Below are 20075 nucleotides of genomic sequence, written 5' to 3'. Positions count from 1 at the left end.
AAACAATGAACGAGAAGGTAGAATCAGGCCCTAATTAAGAAATATTTGTCCCCCTACATGTCATGATACCTGTCATGAGGGATTTCAAAATTGCTATGGACCAGTGACTCCAGTGTGTCTTCCAGGTTTCCCTTTTCCAATCTACTTTGGATATGTGGCATAGGCAAACAATAAACTAATACTTTTCATTGTGTTAAACCATTGAGCTTTTGGAGTCATTTGTTCTATAGCATAACCTAGCCTCTCCTGAGTGATACACAAGGCTCCTTAGTGTAATCCAAACAAGGTAAGTTAGTTAAATGATTTTAATGGACAGTGGTATCAAATGCTGCCAATCAGAGGAACCAACTTTACCATACTCTACATCTCAATGTAGATGTTGGGGGACCCAACAGTCTTTTCTGTCATCAAATCTTTCTCACTTGGTCATGTTAAAAATGCCACCAAATCTCTTGTGGAAAAAAACATATCCAGTAGATACATTCTTTCTTTAATTATGTAAATAGCATTTATAAGCTATAGCTATCAAATCCTGTTCTTCCTTTCTGATCTAAAAAGAGATTGTGCTCTTGTGCTTTAGATTTCTGCTCATATCAAATTCCTTCTATTATGTTGATTTTCTACTAGTTCTAGGATGCCTCACTATTGCCACTATATACTGTCTGTGTTTTTACCACAGTCACCTGCTTTTAACAGATTTATGATCTCCTTTTCATTTGGAAAACTTTTCTATTTATTTCACTTCATTTCCTACTTAAAAACGGGGATCTGAAAGTGACAGTTCAGGAGGAACCATTATACATCTGTCCATGCGCCAAAAAGGGAGGTCAGATGCTGTCTTTACTAGAATTAGCTCTACATTAGCTGTTCCTAAATCTTCCACAAAGATTTTATGTAGTCTCGGGTCCTATTTGGCCAGTGAAGTCTGACGTTTCCAATTTAAAAACAACACATATGTAATTCAGGTAATTCCATATCTTCCCAGGCAAGATATGGAAAAGACTACATCACTTTCTCTACCTGTAAAAACAATTACAGGAATTGGGATACTGGCTTCTAAACAGCTGAGAGCTTCCAACATAAGATTCACGGAATAAACATGGACTTCAACATATACAACCTTTGATCAATCTTCCTCTTCAAAATCTTGCAACCTCATGGACCAACAAGTTTCTTCTTCCTCTTTCTTATTTTAACTGAAGCAAGCATAAGAGGGGGCAAGGAATTTAGGTGATTATAAGATATTTTGAATTGCCAACCTAATAGAGGAAATCAAACGTTCCTTCTTTTACACACACACAAGATACCATCTACTCTAATTTTTAAAAATCTGAGTAACATGTTTACGCTTTAAAACTAGAATGCTTTCCATCATCTACTCCTTCGACAATGTGGGAAAAAAAAAAACTGGGATTAACTGAAACAGGTAAGTCACTACAAAACAAAACAAAACAAAAATTCCTAAAGTGTACTGGCAAAATTTATAATCTGCAACATCCAAAGACGGATCTGTATTATCTTAATAATCCCAGAAAGGTATCAGAAAAATCAACAATTTTCCTATATACTACAGATTTTTAAAATGTCACAGTGAATGATGCTCTACATCACATCCTCTGAGAATATGAACATCTTTCCCCAGATGTTTAAAAACAATTCTCTAGATTGCAGTTAAACATCTCTTTGATGTGACACGGTATTACCCCTAAAACATATGACACTGACTTCACGCTTCACAGAAGTACAGACAGATTTAACACAACAGCTCTACTTCACACAAGCTCTCAAAATCTCCAGCAGGAGCTAAACTAAACTAATTGCATTATGAAAACTCTGGTTATTCTTATGAAATATATGGCAGAGAGTGAAAGCAGCATGAACACTAAAGCAGTTTATATTCAGTCCCAATATTTTACTGCTGCATGCATTTCTAGAAAACCCATTGTTATGGACTGAATTGTGCCCCCCAATATTCCTATGTTGAAGCCCCCAATGTGACTGTATTTGAAGATAGAGCCTTTAGAAAGATAATTAAGGTTAAATGAGGTTGAGGATGAAGCCTTAATCCAATAGCACTGGTGACCTTAGTAGAAGACAAAGAGACACCAGAGACCACTCTCTCTCCATGCACACACTCAGTGCATAGAGGAAAGGCCATGTGAAGACACAGCAAGAAGGCAGCCACCTGCAAGTCAGGAAGAGAGCCTCATCAGAAACCAAATTTGCTAGCACCTTGATCTTGGACTTCCAGACTCCAGAACTGTGAGTACATTTATGTTGTTTAAGCCACCCAACCTGTAGTATTTTGTTATGGCAGCCCAAGCAAACTAATACATCTACCCTTCTAGGATATTTCAGAGTATTTTCCCCCAGGAATGAAAAAAGGAAGGACACTCAACACTGGGTGGGTCCAAGCCTTAATTATCAAACAGAGACCTTTTGTTTCAAGGTCTAGCAATACTAAATACTTCCTATGAAATGAAAAATCTGCATCTACTAACTGCATTAGTGGTAACCAACAGTAAAATTACCTGGAATCTAGGGGGCTTCCCTGGTGGCACAGTGGTTGAGAGTCTGCCTGCCAATGCAGGGGATACGGGTTCGAGCCCTGGTCTGGGAAGATCCCACATGTCGCAGAGCAACTGGGCCCATGAGCCACAACTACTGAGCTGGCACGTCTGGAGCCTGTGCCCCGCAACAAGAGAGGCCGCGATAGTGAGAGGCCTGCGCACCACGATGAAGAGTGGCCCCCGCTCGCCGCAACTAGAGAAACGCACAGAAACGAAGACCCAACACAGCCAAAAATAAATAAATAAATAAATAAATAAATGTATTAAAAAAAATTACCTGGAATCTAGACCTCCAGTCTCTTTTCCAAAATATAAAGGATGAGAGATGTTTAGGAGCTAACCAAGACGAAAAGATGTTGCATTTGGTCTCCCTCCCACCATAGTCCACTCTATTGTAAGACCTGGGGAGCCACGTCTTTCTTTAGATTTTCTTGATTTAGGATTTCATTACCTCCCAACTGCTATGATGGCAACAGTGCCATATAAAGAAGAAACACTGGTAATTTGAGAGGAATTTTAACTAAAGATTCGAACATTGGTCTCACTAAGAAGTAGCTAACCCCGTCACTACTTGGTACTCTTCCTGTTAAGTAGATCTGGGAAAGTCTTCTATCACAGGCCTATATTTCTGATTATGAGGCTGCCATTAGAGGTAGCTGAGAGTTAATCAAATATCAAGCACTTACAAAGTGCATACAAATAGAAGCTACGGCAACGACAGCCAATTCTCCCCGATATCCGTTCTTCCCTTATTCCTTTGTAATATAATCTCTGAATTTTAAAAGGGCAGCTATACTGAAAAAAGTGAACCTTGACCCTTATCTCACATCAAAACAAAAATCTGAGATAGATCATAGAATGGATCACAGACCTAAATGTGAATGGAAAATGAATACCTTCATGACTGTGGAACAGACAAAGATTTCTAAAGCAGGATACAAAACACAGTAACTATTTAAAAAATTGATAAACTGGATTTGATTAAGAACCGTTCCTGAAAAAACATCACTAAAAGAGAAAACAGAAAAGTCAGACTGAGAAGCTATTTGCAATATACACATCCAACAAAGGACATTTTCCAGAATACAAAGAATTCCTACAAATCAATAAGATGACAAACAACCCAATAAAAATGTGTGAAAGACTTAAACAAGTACTGCTCCAAAAAATGTATCTGTTTTTACCTTACCAAATTAGCCAAGATACACGTGAAAAGGTGCTCAACATTATTAATAATGAAGGAAATGCAAATGAAAACCATGAGACAGCATCTCACATCCACCAGAGGGCTTAATATGAAAAATAATAATATCAAGTGCTGGCGAAAATGTGGAACTACAGTTGTAACTCTCACTGCTACCAGGAGTGTCCATTTATTCATTCACTGTTGGTAAACTGTTCGGCAGAATTCACTGAAACTAAATACACGGCTGTTCTGTGACTTAATTCTAGTCTTACATATGTTCCCAAGCGAAATACTACAAATGTCCACCAAAACATCTGTGTATGACTATTCATAGCAGCTTTATTTATAATAGCCAAAATCAGAACACACCCACACATCTATTAACAGAATGAATAAACAAATTGTGGTATATTGATAGAATGGAATGCTAATCAGAAAAAATATATATGAGAAAGAAAGAATAAACTATACATGCATCAGCATGGATAAATTTCAAAACAACTATGCTGAATGAAAGAAGTCAGACACGAAGAAGTACATACTACTTGGTTACCCTTAAAGTTCAAGAAGAGACAAAACTAATCTAGAGTGATGGGAATCAAAAGGGTGTTACTTCTGGGGAGGTGCTGGCTAGGAGGTGCGTGAGAGAATTTGCTTTTTCTAGATGGATGTAATATTGTCTATCTTCATGCAGTAATTATACAGGTAGTATGTTTTTAGAAAAATCATCAAGCTGTTTATTTAAGATTGGCACACTTTATATGCTCGCCCCACACCCATGTATTTTACATCTCAATAGAAAAAGTACTTCACAAAAGACAAGCAGACTATTTTTACCTAGTAAAAGTTATTAAGCAAATGCAAAATATTCTTCTTCAAAATAAAACAAATTGTGCTTAAGTTTCTATTTCACTTACCCCCAAAATAAGCTAAAATTAGATTATCAAACCTTATTCATTAGTATCAATGGAAACTTGGAAGGAAAATCCAAAGAAAATAGGAGTACATCGGTTAGTCCACAGCAACTAACTTAGTCACTGAAACGATGACTCCAAGTAGCATATTAGTAATGTAAGTGAAGCAATTTCAATGATGTGTTTCACCAAAAATACATCTGTTTAATAATTTTATTTAACTATTTATTTTTAGTACCAAGGTGGGATGACATACAAGAAATCGCAAGAGCTTTTGAATCAGACAGACCAGTTTTGCCACTTACTAACTATACTGGTGTTGGGCAAGTTTCTTAATCTCTTTGATACTGAGTTTCTTCACAACTTAAAAGAGAGACAATAACACTTTGCAAAATTGTAGCACGATTACAGCAGGTATTTAAGAGTGGTAGCTATTTAGCAATAGCTCTTTGTATGCAAAGTACCATGGCAAGTACTGGAACCCCATCTCTAAGAACCTGACCAACTGGAAGTGACATTTAGATATAAAGATTGGTGATGAAGGAAATATTTTAACAAGGGCTATAGATTACAAATTACAGGGTTCCTATCTAGCTAGTAGGACTGTGGAGTGAGTATTCTCTGAACAGAGCCTAGAAGATTTTTGGGACATTCACTTAAGACAGAGGAAATGGCATGAACAAGCATAGCCTGCCAAGAGCATTTCCTGGCAAGAAAAAGCATAGCCTCAAAAACAGTGCACTGACTTCAGGTTCTAATGAGTAGTTAAGACCACTTGTGCCGCTGGACTAATTCTGAGGAGTAAGACTATAAGGCTAGTAAAGCCACTTGGGACTAAATAGAAAAATGACCACTGTCAGGTTAAGAAGTCAAGGACCTGTTTTCTCAAATCCTGGGATGTCACTGAAGGATTCTTTCCAGTGGTCATTACACATGATAGGAAGGGAAGGAAAATCTCAATATGGGTGGAAATAGCATAGAATGATAAGGACCTAATCCAAGATGCTGAGAGGAGTGGAAAAAACAAAGATATTAGAATTCAATTTTATCAACTTCTTAAAAAGTAACAGAAATTGAGTTTCCCTGAATGATTCAAGTAGGCCTAACTTCAACTTTTAAAATGATCTTGACTGTCCCATAAGCTCCCCCAAGAGCAAAAACCATATCCCAAACTAGAAAAATACATTGCCTAGCACATTGAAAGTGCTCAATGCATACTGTTGGCAAATGAATCCTTTTAAATATTCCAAACATTGAAACCTCTACGATAATACAATGTTCAAGGTAAAACATGTAGGAAAGTTAAAAATCATTTTTCCTTCCTGCTGAGTGGCCATTTTTCACAATATACGCCAAGTTTTGAATTTGCTCAATTTAATATTTTAAAAGATTCATTTGCAAAAGCTATCTCTATCTCTAGCTTTACCAAAAGAGTCAGATAGAAATTGCTCTAGAAAGTTAGGAATGTTGCCACCTCAGTTGCTAAGCCCTTGTGTAATTTATATATATATTTTTAGGAATCTATCATTCATTGTGTCCTTTGCTGTGGCAAAAGAACACCTGCTGTATGACTCATGAATATTACATGAAAAAAATTAAAGAGTAAATTAAATCCAGGTCATATATGTAAGTTTTATCCAAGAGTACAAGATGATTTCATAATAAGATAACTTGTATAATTATTAAAATAATTAAAATAACTTACCACATTAAGAAATAAAGAAAACAATGAGTACTTCCTAGGCACTAAGCACAATTCTTAGCCCTTTCTACATATTAGTTCTTTTAATCCTCTCAGCAACCTTCTATGGTAGACACTTGTTATCTACATTTTATAGATGAGAAATTTGAAATATAGGGAAGTTAAGTAATTGTCCAATATTACACTGTAGCAAGGAAGGGGCAGAACTAGGAGCTGAACTCAGGTAGGCTGGTTCCCGAGTCAGAATTCCAGTTAATAAACATAGAAAGAATAAAAGAAATGGAAATCACCACTAGAATACCACAATAATAACTGCTACAGGCAAGGTCAGTTGAATGCTAAAATTAATGAGCAAAACTTTAAGGAGAAACAGGACATTTGCACAACCTCAAAATAAATCCCTCAGAATATTTATTAACTATTATGGTAGTTTTAATATATACTCACAAATCATTTGATATTTTTCCCTCTCCTTCCCTTGAATGTGAAAAAAGAAAAACAGAACTGTTACAATGGATAAGTCTGGCAGACACTACCTAAACTGTGTAATCAAGGTTAATGTGTTGATATGGATATCATGTGCCCCCAGATATGATGCAATGACACAACATCTCTGTGGTATTCTTCCTTCAAAGTCCATAACCTCAGTCTAATTGTGAGAAAACATCAGACAAACCCAAATTGAGGGACACTGTATAAAATACATGGCCATTACTCTTCAAAAGTGGCAAGGTATCGAAAAACAAGAAAAGACTTAAAAACTGTCACAGATTAGAGTAGATTACGTGACAAGGAAATGTAATGTGGTATATGGATTATGTCCTGGAACAGAAAAAGAACATTGGTGGGAAAACTGGGGAAATCTGAATAAAGTCTATAGTTAATAGCATTGTGCCAATGTTAATTTCTTAATTCTGACAAATGCATCATGGTTATGTAAAATGTTAACATTAGAGGAAGCTAGGTGAAGCATATATAGGAACACTCTATACTACCTTTGCAACTCTTTTGTAAATTTAAAATTATTTCATAATTAAAAGTTTTAAATTTTGGTACACACTTGTGAAAACAAATTTCAGTAAACCAGAAATAGAAAAATTTCTCAATCTGGTAAGAGCATCTACAAAAAATGTACAGTAAGCATCATCCTTAAAAGTGAAATATTCTCCCTTAAGATCAGGAAAAAGTAAGGATGTCCATTTTAACACTTCTGTTAAATACTGTTCCAGTGTTTCCAGCCAGTGCAATAAGGCAAGAAAAAAAATGAATAGAAATTAGAAAGACAAAATTTTTTTTTAACAGATGACATGATTGTAGCTTTAGAAAGATCTACAAACTACCAGAACTGAAAAGTGAATTTAGCACAGTCACTAAGTACAAGCTCAATATACAAAAATCAATTACATTTCTATACTAGCAAGATGGTTGGAAAATAAAATTGAAAAAAAGATACCATTTATAATAGTATCAAAAAAGTCAAGTGGCTAGAAATAAATTTAATAGTGTGTAAGTCCTCCACAGTGAAAAACATAAAACAGTGCTAAGAATAACTGAAGAACTTATTCAATTAAGAGATTTACCATGTTCATAAATTGGAAGATTCTATTAAGATGTCCATTCTCCTAAAGTTGTTCTACAGAGTCAATGCAATCCCAGTCAAAAGTCTGGTAGACTTTTTCTTTAAATAGATGTTGACAAGCTCATTCTAAAATGTGCATGGAAATGCACAGCACTTAAATAGCTAAAACAATCCTTAAGAAGACCAAAACTGGAGGGTTTACAGTACTATATGTCAAGACTTAGTATAAACTATGGTAATTAAGAAAGTGCAGTACTGATGAAAGAATTGATAAATAGTTTAAGTGGAACAGATTAGAGTACAGAACAGACCCAAATATGTGATCATCCATTTTTAACAAAGGTCCCACTGCAATTCAATGGAAAAAGTAAAATCTTTTCAATAAATGTGTAGAGTAGCTAGATGACCACCTGGAAAATAAATACTGACCCCTGCCTCACAAAATCAACTGTAGATAAATCAAAGACCCAACTGTGAGGACTAAAACTATAAGGCTTCTGATGGAAAACAATAAGCAAATGTCTTCAGGACCTTGATGGAGGGCAACAACGAAGGTGGAAGAGAATTCTGTGGGCAGGGTACAAAAAAGCACTAACCTTCCACCCTCCACCCACCCCCGCCCCCCCCAAAAAAAACACTGATAGACTGGACTTCATAAAAACAAATCTGTTCATCCAAAGGCATTATTAATAGACTAAGTAGGCAAATTCAGACAGGTAGAAAATACTTGCAAACATGTATCTGATAAAGGTTTCCTATTCAAAATACATAAGGAACTAAAAATCACTAACAAAAAGATAGCCTAATTCAAAAAAGTGGCCAAAAGATTTACACAGGCACTTCATAAGAGAAATCTGAATGGCCATAAAAGATATAAAAGGATGTTCAACATTATTAATATTCATGGAAATGCAATCAACTTACCCAAAGACCATCAATTCAGCTCCTTGGTATATATCCAAGAGATATGAGTATATACATTCACCAATGGCAGTTTCAAGAACACACATAGCAATTTTATTTATAATGGCCAAAACCTGAAAACAACTCCCATGCTTATCAACAAGAAAAAAGGATAAATTGTGGTATATCCTTATAATGCAATACTATAGAAGATACATCACTAAACTTTTTCTGTAAAGGGTCATATAATATATAGTTCAGGCTTTATGGGCCATATGGTCTCTGTTATAACTACCCAACTCTGCTGAATGGACATGGCTATATACAATAAAATTTCATATATGAAAATATGTTATGGGCTGGAATTGGCCCACAGTTTGTCATCCCTTGCAACTTATACATGCAATGTGCATGAACAAAAGAAAAGAAATATAGAAAGAATAAACTATATGATTCCATTTATATGAAGTTCAAGAACCCGTGAAAATAATCTATGGTGATAGAAGTGAGGAGAATAGTTGACTAGGGGAGAGGAATGGCTCTATGGATAGAGACAGGAGGGAACTTTTGCAGGGATGAAAATGCTCTGTTTCTTTATCTGGGTGGTGATCACACAGGCATATACATATGTAAATTTCATCAAGCCATACATTTTATTCTTATGTCTTCATTGTTTTTAAATTATAGTTCAATGTGAAGAAGAAAACAAAAATTAGACAAAGATCAGAATACAGATCTGAAGAAATTATCTACAATTCAACAAGGTCAAAAATATGTATAATATATAAAAGTGAGATTAAAAGACATGGACGACAGAATGACAAAGTCTAACAGAAGTCTAATCAGAGTTCTTAAAGGAAAGAATGGGAAAAATGGATGACAAGCAACATTGAAAGACATAAAAGATAAAACTTTCGAGAACTGATGAAAAACAAACCTTAGAGACAGGAACACAATAAATCCAGGATAAATGAAATGTCCACATCTAGACACGCTCTGTCATAAAACTGTAGAAAACAAAAGAAAGAGAAGATCTTAAAATCAGGCCAAAAAAAAAAAAAAAAGACAAATTACCAACCAATAACAGTTATTTGAACTAATTCTAACATTGAAAGTAGAAGTCAATGGAATGTCACCTCCAAAGGGCTGAGAAAGATACTGCCAACCTGGAACTATATGTCTAACAAAATCATCATTCAAGAATGAATGCAAAATAAAGACATTTTCAGATAACATTTGCCATCAACAGTCCCTTAATAAACAAGCTTGTAAAATATATATTTGAGGAAGAAGAAAAGAAAGATCTGAGATGCAAGGAGGAATGACAAAGAATTCATGAAAAGAAAAAACAGTGATGTCAAATTTATAGGAAAAAAAAATCAAAATGGAACTAAACTCTGGAAGACAACAACATTTAAGCTGGGAGATTAACTGGTGTCAAGGCAACTCATGCTTCTTGAATTATTCAAAACAAGAATTTTAAAAAAAACAAGAATTCATAAACTTTATATTAAGTTAGTATATTAAAATTTTGAAAGAAACCACTAAAAGAAGTAAATTTGTAACCTTCATATTAGTCAAGAGGAAGGAAAATGGAATAAGAAAAAAACCAAAAGGTGGCAAAGAAGAGGAAAAAACCAGTAAGACAGGATAAAAACAACCCTAAAAGGTAATGCTAACTTTCATCCTAAATATATCAGTAATTACACTAAACTTAATTGGACTGATAGACCCAGTTAAAGGACAAATTGTCAGAGTGGATTAGAAAAAACTATGAGGTTTTACCTATTTGAAAGAAATATTCTAAGCAAATGCTAACTAAGGGAAAGGTGTGACTAGGAGATTATAAAACAAAATGGATTTTAAGGTTAACAGGCATTTGGGTGAGGAGGCGTCACTATAGAATGACAAAAGGTCCAATGCACAGAGAAGAAAGAGCAATTCCAAACTTCTACGTACTTTCAACTTTTATAAAGCAAAGTTGACAGAACTATAAGAAGAAATTGAGAAAATTCATTATTTTACTGTGATATTTTTATTACACCAATCTCAGTAATTGACAGATCAAAGAAACCAAAAAATTGGTAAGGTTAAAAACGATTTGAACCTCACAGTATTTATGCTTCATCTAAGACATATACCTACCTTGCCCCAAAAGTCTGTGAATATATATTCTTCTCAATCATTCAAGGAGCAGTTGAAAAGCTAAGCATGAGGCCGTAAAGCAATTCTTAAATTTCAAAGAATCGGTAGCATAGAACCCTCATTTGCTGACTACACTGCAAGTTAAAAAATCAATAACAAAAGGATAACTCATAAAACTTTCCACATTTGGAACTAGAAAATACTTCTAAAAATCTCAGAGGATAAGAAAAAAAATTATAATGAAAAAATTTTTTAACTCTTAGAACTGAAAAATATACTACATATAAAACAAAAGAAAATAAAAACTGGTAGTATTTGCAGAAAGAGACAAATCAATGACCAGAGTACAGAATCCAGAAATGAGCCCAAGCATTTCTGGGAATATGTATATGACAGAGGTGGCACTGCAAATCTCTGGTACTGGGACAATTACCACATGGGAAAAAGCAAACACATTAATCTTGATCTCATTGCATAAATAAAATATGTTCACCTATATATACATATACATGTCAGGCAAATTAAAGAACTAAATGTAAAAAATGCAAACTTTAAAACTTTTAGAAAACGTTTTCAAAATATATTTCCTTAATAGTAAAGAACATCTTAAGACACAAAAGCACAAAGAAAATATTGTCTGCAGTTTATATAACCAACAAAGGGTTTGTATCTTGAACAATGTTTTCTGATAGAAATTTCTGCAATGATGCAAATATTGTTATATAATATAGCACAATATAAAATAATACAGCATAATAAAATATAAGAGCCACTAGTCACATGCAGCTACTGAGCACTTGAAATGTGGCCTAGAGTGACTGAGGAACTGAAATTGTTGAAGTAAATATAACAGCATGTTAGGTTAGCATTTTAAACTCCTTGATGAAGGTCAATGAAGGTCTGTTATGTTTTCATATACTTTTCAGTAATTAATTTTTTTAATAAAGAATTTGATTTTAGCTTGTATTCTATATGAAACAATTTCAATTTTGTAAAAAATACGTAAAAGTCGTTTTTCAGAAAGCAAGCACAGTAAAATGTTCACAGTATTATCTGTGATTTTTATTTTCTTCTAAATATTAAAAAAATTATTAAAGATTTAAAAAAAAATTTAATGAACACTGATGCATCCACAACAGAGTTTTGATATTATTTAAATTCCCTAGGTACCTCTTCCTGATCATCACTTTTCTTTTTTTTAAAGAAAAGCTGGACAGCTTCAGGTTTCTTCATTTTGTGACACCCATATTTTAATATACTTCGGGGGAAATTTAATATACAGACATTATATGTAGCATTTAACAGAGAGTTATAAAGCAAACACCCATGTCACCACTGCCCAGGTCAGGAGATAAAGGCATTTTCAGCATCCCAGAACCTTGCAGTGTGTCCCTTCACATTCATATTCCCCCTCTTCATCCCCAGGAGGTGACCACTAACTTGATTTTTATGGTATTAATTTCTTTACAATTTTTCTTTACTATTTTTAATGCCTACACATGCACCCCTAACAACAGCTTTATTTCACCAGGTTCTGAATTTCACATAGATGGTAGTCTTCAGCAACTTGTTTTTTTTTTTTTTTTTTGGCTCAACATTATTGAGACGCATTTGTGTTAAGACACAAAACTACTTCATTCACCACTGAACTGGGTGGGTTCCATTTTATGACTGTAGTATAATTTATCTTCCTCCTTCAGATGGACATGAAGGTCGCTTCCAGCTTTGGGGTTTTACAAATAACACTATAGCAAACCCTCTTGTACACGTCTGCTTTTGTATATGTATGAAAATTTATCTAGGGCAGTGGCTTTCAAACTTTTTTGACCATGACTCATACTGAGGAATGACGTTTTACATCATGACACACATCTGTGTGTGTATAAAACTGAGGGAAAAAAAGAAAAAAGAAAAGTTTCATGAAGCAAATACCCTATGACCTGAGACACATTCTGATATTTTCTATTCTGTTAGTTCGTGTTTTACAAATTCTGATCCTTATCCACTTAACTGATTTCACGACCCACTAAATGGGCTTCAAGCTTTGAAAAACATCATGCTACAGGATAAATACCCAGGAGTGGAACTGCTAGGACGTGCAGCACGGACGTCGGATGTTGTCAACTTTTCTAGATCCTTAACTTTAAGTAAATGTTCTTATCTAATTTACCACTCTATAACTTCAGAGCTAAAAACTGTGAAACATCAGCTCGTTTTATCTTTTCCTTTGGTCGTTAAACAGTATTAATCACTTACCATGTGCTAAGTATCCACTGGGCTCCGAGCGAGACTGATGGGTTAATACACAGTGGGGGGGGGGGGCGGGGGGGCAGGACATAAGGGACCAGGACCTCAGTGAGGCCCCAGAAAGCTCACAGGAGGGGCCTCCGATCCTGCCTGGGGAGGGAGGGGTTAGAGAAGGATTCCTGGAAGAAGGAGGACCTAAGCTGAGTGTTTCTATTTTTAATTTTTATTGGTTTCCTAAAACATAAAAGTAACACATTTGTTGGGGGAAAAAAAAGTCCAAATTACAGGAGTATGTTTATTAAGAAGTAAAAAAACCCCAGCACTGCCCCTAAAGTTTGATGCTGAGACTAAATAACCGAAGTTGCATTATCAGTTATCCTAGGAAAATTTTAAGAGCCCACATTTTAAAACAGTCTTAAGAGCATACCTGATAGGGTCCCTAATACTAAAGCATAAAGCGAGTCACATTTTCCATAATGAATGTAAACGCAAACATTTCATGTTTAGTCACATTATTACTTTTCACAGACTTTTTTCCTGGCCTTTTAGCAAGGTTAGATTGCCAGGTTTCAAAAACCGAGGTCTATTTACCGCATACCAACTATACACGAGCGCTTCAAAAAGTGGCATTAAAAACGACCAGGCGAAAGAATTTGTTGTTCGAGCCGACTTGGCTTGCCCGGTGACAATTCGTCAGAGTTTCACACTTCGTCCCGAGGAGCCCCGGACCCCGTCACGTACACGGCGCGTCGGCACCGGCACACCCTCCCGAGCGCGGCACGGAGCCCAGCGCGGTCCTCGCTCCGCGGCAACGCCGCCACCCCGCCGTCCCCAGGCCGGCCGCGGCCCCACGGCCCCCGAGCGCGGCCGCGAGCCCCCTACACCTACCCTGCGGGGTCCGGAGCCCCCCGGAACTCAGGCGCGGCAGCTCGGGCGCGCCGCCTCCGCGGCCATGACGGCGACCCGGGGAAGCGCCCCGCGCGCCAAGGCCCGCGGTCCGCCGGGCTGGGAGGAGAGCCGCCCCGTCCGTCCGTCCGTCTGTCCGCCAGGAGAGTGAGGCCAGAATCCGCCCCAGACGTGTCTAAATCAAGGCTCGGGGCGGTACCGACGGGCTGAATGACAAATGGCAGATGCCGTGGGCTTTGCCGCCCTCGGCAGCCGCGAGGATGGCTGCGCCGAGGAGGCCGCGCACAGGCGGAGCCCGGGAGCCGGAACGGCGCGTCCGCGAGGAGGGCGCTGGGGCCCCTGGCGGGGGCGTCACGTGGCAGGAGGAGGCCCCGCTGGGGAGCCAGGGGGTCGGCGGCCTGGGCGGAGGAAGAGGACAGGCGCCCAGACGCCTGGCCGATTGAGTCATCCGTGTGGGCTAAGCCAAGGTCGCCCAGGTGCAGAGCTGGCGCAGGTAGACCCGAACCAGCCCGAAGCCCCGTACCGTATCGGGGGCTGTTCACTTAAGTCACCACCAGGATGAACAGCCCAGAGCCAAATCATAAATGAGAAACACGACAGATGCTAGGAGAACACTGCAATAGGCCAAACTTACCTCCTATTCTCCTATTCGTGCCGCGTGGAAATCATGGCAGCCTAAATGTGCCCACTGAATGTGAGCCAGGCACTGTGCTAAGCACTTCACAGGTAAATAAACGTAATCCTCACGACCACCTAGTGAGCAAAACTGCTCCTCCCGGTCTTATAGCTGCAGAGACTAAGGCGCAGAAAGATTAGACGGAAATTATTTTATAGCTGTGGAATCATTCTGCGTATGCTTTAAGTAATTTTAAAATGTTCTTTGGATTTAAGAAAAAGAAACAAGCAAATCTCCAGCGGTTGCTTTCTTCCCTACAAGATACACGTCCCTAAAAGAGGCCTGTAAACACTAAGTAAAAAGACTTAAATGTTTCTAGGCCTTAATGTAACATGGAGTTCACTACAGGTTTCAGACAGTCCCATAGCTCTGAAATATGATATAAGAACATCTCACACTTCTATCAATCTTCACCGCTATCTCCGGATTTCCATCGCTTGTATTACTTCTGGCTTACCAGCGCTTAGTACATTTACAACTGCTCCACCACCTTATTCTCCCAGATGGTCAGTCTTAATTCTATACTTAAATGAATTCAGTGTTCATCATAACATATCCGTTCCTGAATTATTTTTATTCATTGCTCGATGGACTGCTCTTTTGCAAGTTGTTTTCTTAAGGAGCGCTTATAATGTTTTATCTGCTTTTTATCTCTACACATTAAAAAAACAACAACCAAAAAAACGGAGCAAGGCAAATATTTTGGATTCACACCTTCCTTCAACACCTAACAGAAAAAGAAGGTAGCTGCTTCACTGATTTTTGACATCATAGATTTCTGTGGAGAGAACTGAATCCTATGTGATTTTCCCTGGGAGGTGATTTGATTTTTCTGCTTGGATGCCTGAAGAATTCTTTATCATTAAAGTACCCTCTATATCCTTAACTGGGCTATGTCTCAGTGTCAATTATTCTGTATCAGTTTTTTTCCCCCGAGTATACAGTATGATATTTTAACTTACAGATTCCATTCTTCTTAGTATAGTATCCCATTCATATTATATATCTGAATAAATTTATCTTTCATTGGTTGGCTTTTCTACTTCACAGTCACCAGTTGTTCTTATACTTGATTTTTATTTTCCGTATCCATCTTCTTTTGATTTGCATTCACTGTGATTCTCTAAAAAATTCTGTTCATTGGTTTTTCTAGCTTATTGGATTAAAATTATGTTCTTTTGAAAATCGATTTTCTCAGCTATGCAATTTCCTTTTTCATCACATTCTCATATTGTCCTTGAACTACTTTGTGAAATCATACTATTTTTTCTGTTGAGTCAAACACATAAAAGGAATATAAATTTCTGTTCCTTTGTTGGGTTTTCTTCCAGACTTGGTTCTTCATCTGTCTTCTGCATGCTATTTTCCTTGCTTCTCACCCCCATCTCCCATGTTATAACATGTTTATACAACAGCTGTGACATATCTTTTATCTTGCTTATCCTTAAACGTTAACAACAGACCTTGTTTTTGCACTAACATACTGAGAGTGCATTCCCGGTGCACTTTCCTCTTCACCTGAGATGTGTTTGTCTTCCCTATCCAGAGCTTCAGTTTTAGGGCTGAGTGTTGTTTCTATCTACCTTTTCTGTGACCTGAGGGTTTTAGGTAGATGGGGGATTGCAGAACTCTGATTGAAGCTGAATACAGAGCTTGCTGGGGAAAATCAGCCATCACTTCTGAGGTTCCTTTAAGTCCTCACCAGTCCACCTTCAAGCCAGCCAAGGGTATATTCCATGCCTATAAGCGTCAGTTCATTTGCCCAGTTCAGCACAGTACCCCAGAAGGTGGCAAACTGTCCTGCTTTGGTCAAGATCCAACAGTGGTATGTAAAGGTTCCCTGATGTTTCACAAGGATGTCACTGACTTCTTTCCCAGTTGGAGGACATCTGTGAAAATTCTCAGGATTTGGTCTGATCATCTTTTTCCTCAGTATGTCTTGCAGCGGGGTGGAGGAATATAGACACCACACACCTGCAGACTCTTTGGCACCTTTGCTTTGCCATCACTTCTCACATTTTACATCATAAGGTTGTACTTCTTTGGTTGCGGTAGGTGAGGATTTTGTTTGTTAGTTTTTTGCTGTTTTCTCTGTGTGGTTTAGGGGTTTGATTTTGATTTTTTTTTTTTTAGTGCTTCTTTGTCCCACCTTTATCCACAAGTCATCAGTCAGACTGTCTCTCCTGTTGGTAATGAATTATATGAAAATCCTTTTTTACCTTTAGGTTATTTCCACAAAGTTCTCTTGGAACATGAATATTTTGATCTGGCAACTGTGACACCCTCCTTTTCTCCAGGCCTTCCCTCAGTGACACATGCCTTGGCATTACAATGTGCCCCAACAAAGGTTCTAGAGCAAAGGTTGTAAACTCAAAGCTCTATGGAGTTTAAAACAAAAAAGAGCAGGATTATAGTAAAGTGAAAAGATCATTCTTTGTGTAAGGGGCAGATTCTATACAGCTCAGGCCAGCATTGCCAAGTGTATATAATTTTCAGGAAAAGCATGGTATATAGTGTTTCAATATAAAATTCCTTAATTTTGGAAGCACTATGGAAGCCAACTGAAGTATCTCTCAAGGCCAAATTGGACCAGTGAGTTACCAGCGTGGTCCCTGTTATAGAGAACCATTCAGAATAAATTTTACGATCATGGTTTTTCTCTTCCAAGTATTCTGAGATACAGTTTTGTTCTCCCGACTCTTCAATGACTTCCTAAAATGTCTTTAGCAAATATAAAGCGAGAAGATCCATGCTGACATATTTACCATTTGAAACAATGTGTTAGGACCCAACACTTTCACAAATAGGTGTCACTGGAGTAACAGCTATGATCATACTAAAATTAATACAATGAAAGTAGAGAGTCTATATAGATTATGACCATGTTAACAAAATAGCAGGAAAAAAGATTTTTCAGTTGATGCAGAAAAGGCATTTGACAAAATCCAACACCCATTCTTGGAAAAAAAAAAAAAAACCCTAGGAAAAGAATGGAACTTCCTCAACCTGATACTGGATGTATTTGTTTCCTATGGTTGCTACAATAAACTACCATAAATTTGTGGCTAAAACGAGAAATGTATTCTCTCACAGTCCTGGAGGCCAGAAGTCCGAAATCAAGGTGTCAGCGAGGCTTCACTCCCTCTAGTGGCTCTAGAGGTGAATCCTTCCTCGCCTCTTCCAGCTTTCGGTGGCTGTTGGCATTCTTTGGCTTCCTTGGCTTCCTTGGCTTCTGGCCACATCACTCCAATCTCTGCCTCTATTTTCACATTGCCTTCTTCTATTTTCACATCGCCTTCTCCTCTATGAGTGTCGTGTGTTTTCTCCCATGTGCGTCTATCTTATAAGGATACTTGTCATTGGATTTAGGATGCACCTGAATAACTCAGGATGATCTCTCTTCATCTCAAGATCTTTAACTTAATTACATATGCAAAGACCCCTTTTTTCCAAATAAGGTAACATTCACAGTTTCAGGGATTAGTATGTGGATATATCTCTTGGGGATCCATCTTTCAACCCTCTTATAATAGGCAAATTCACAGTCAGCTTTGTTGTGGAAATTGACAAGCTGACTTTAAACTTTACATGGAGGTGAAAAGAACGTAGAAGAGTGAAAATGAAAAAGAGAAACAAAGTTGGAAGACTTACACTAACTGATTTTAAGGCCTACTACAAAGCTACAATAATCAAGTCTGGATCATACTGGCTTAAGGATAAATGGAAACATATATTAAGTCCAGAAATAGACCCACAAATATGATCTATTGATTTGGGGCAAAGAAACAACATAATTCCATGGGAAAAAGATAAGTCGTATGGGAACTGGTTATCTGTATGGAGAAAAAAAAAAACTTACACTTAACATCATACACAAAAATTAGATCACAGACCTAAAAAAAATAAGCAGGAGCTTCTGTTACTGCCCTGTCCAATATGGTAGCCACTAGCCATATTATTGAGCACTTGAAATGTGGCTGGTCCAAACTGAAATGTGCTGTAAGGATAAACTATACTCCAGCTTTCAAAGACTTAGGATAAAAAAGAATGTAAACTATTTCATTAATAATTTTTATACTGATTACATGTTGAAATGAAAGTATTTTGGACGTACTGGTTTCAATAGAATATATGATTTAAATTAACTCCAATTGTTTTTTAGTTTTCTAATGTGGCTACTAGAAAAAGTTACATGTGTGGCTCACATAATTTCTGTTTGACAGCACCATTCCAGAAGAAAACATAGGAACAGGCAAAGATTGTTTGGTTAGGATGCAAAAAGCAATGACCACAAAAGAATAAATTGGTAATTGGATTTTACCAAAAATAAAACCTTCTGTTCTTCAAAAGAAAGCATTAAGGAATTGAAAAGTCAAGCCACATACTGGGAGAAAAATATTCACAATGGATATCTCTAACATAGAACTTGTGGGACTTCCCTGGTGGTCCAGTGGTTGAGACTTCACTTTCCAATGCAGGGGGTGTGGGTTTGATCCCTGGTCGGGGAGCTAAGACCCCACATGCCTCATGGCCAAAAAACCAAAACATAAAACATAAGCAATATTGTAACAAATTCAATAAAGACTTTAAAAATGGTCCACATCAAAAAAAAAATCTTTTAAAAAAAAGTATTAACATAGAACTTGTTAGAGTATTTGAAGAACTCATACAACTCAATGATAAACAACGCAATGAAAATGTGTAAAGACTGGAAAAGACACTTCACCAAAGAAGACATATCTACGGCCGATAAGCACATAAATGACTCTCAACATCATTTCCTCAATGACTAACAGAAATTAAAATTATAGTGAAATACCATCCATACCAACTGGAATGACTAAAGCTTAAAAGACTGACAATTCCAAGTGTTGCCAACAAGGGAGAAAACGAGAACTCTCAGACACTGTTGGTGGGAACATAACACAGTACAACCACTCCGGAAGACTGATTGAAAGCTTCATATAACGTTAAACATACACTTACTGCATGACCCTGCAATTCTACTCCTAGGTATTCATCCAAGAGAATAACACGTCTACACAAAGACTTATACATGGACTCCTCTGGAGGGGCAGTGGTTGAGAACCCACCTGCCAATGCAGAGGACACGGGTTCGAGCCCTGGTCCGGGAAGATCCCACATGCCGCAGAGCAACGAAGCCCTTGCGCCACAACTACGGAGCCCACGTTCTAGAGACTGCGAGCCACAACTACTGAGCCCATGTGCCACAACTACTGAAACCCG

The 20075-nt window shown here is 37.4% G+C and overlaps 1 protein-coding gene across 3 annotated transcripts in view; it reads right to left on the bottom strand.

The window, feature by feature from the left end:
- PLAGL1 (PLAG1 like zinc finger 1) overlaps window positions 1–14405 on the bottom strand; it is a 66022-nt gene extending 51617 nt beyond the window's left edge. For all 3 annotated transcript variants that reach the window (XM_060029860.1, XM_060029859.1, XM_060029858.1), the window contains exons 1-2: window positions 14135–14405; window positions 9792–9861 (exon numbers count right to left, since the gene is read on the bottom strand). The gene's annotated coding sequence lies outside the window, so the exon portion shown is untranslated. The remainder of the gene's footprint in view (window positions 1–9791; window positions 9862–14134) is intronic.
- Window positions 14406–20075: the final 5670 nt, after the last annotated feature.

This window comes from Delphinus delphis, chromosome 14, assembly GCF_949987515.2.
Source record: "Delphinus delphis chromosome 14, mDelDel1.2, whole genome shotgun sequence".
Taxonomy (NCBI): Eukaryota; Metazoa; Chordata; class Mammalia; order Artiodactyla; family Delphinidae; genus Delphinus; species Delphinus delphis.
The sequence above is the reverse complement of the archived record's forward strand: the minus strand, read 5'-3'. Positions and strand labels throughout refer to the sequence as shown.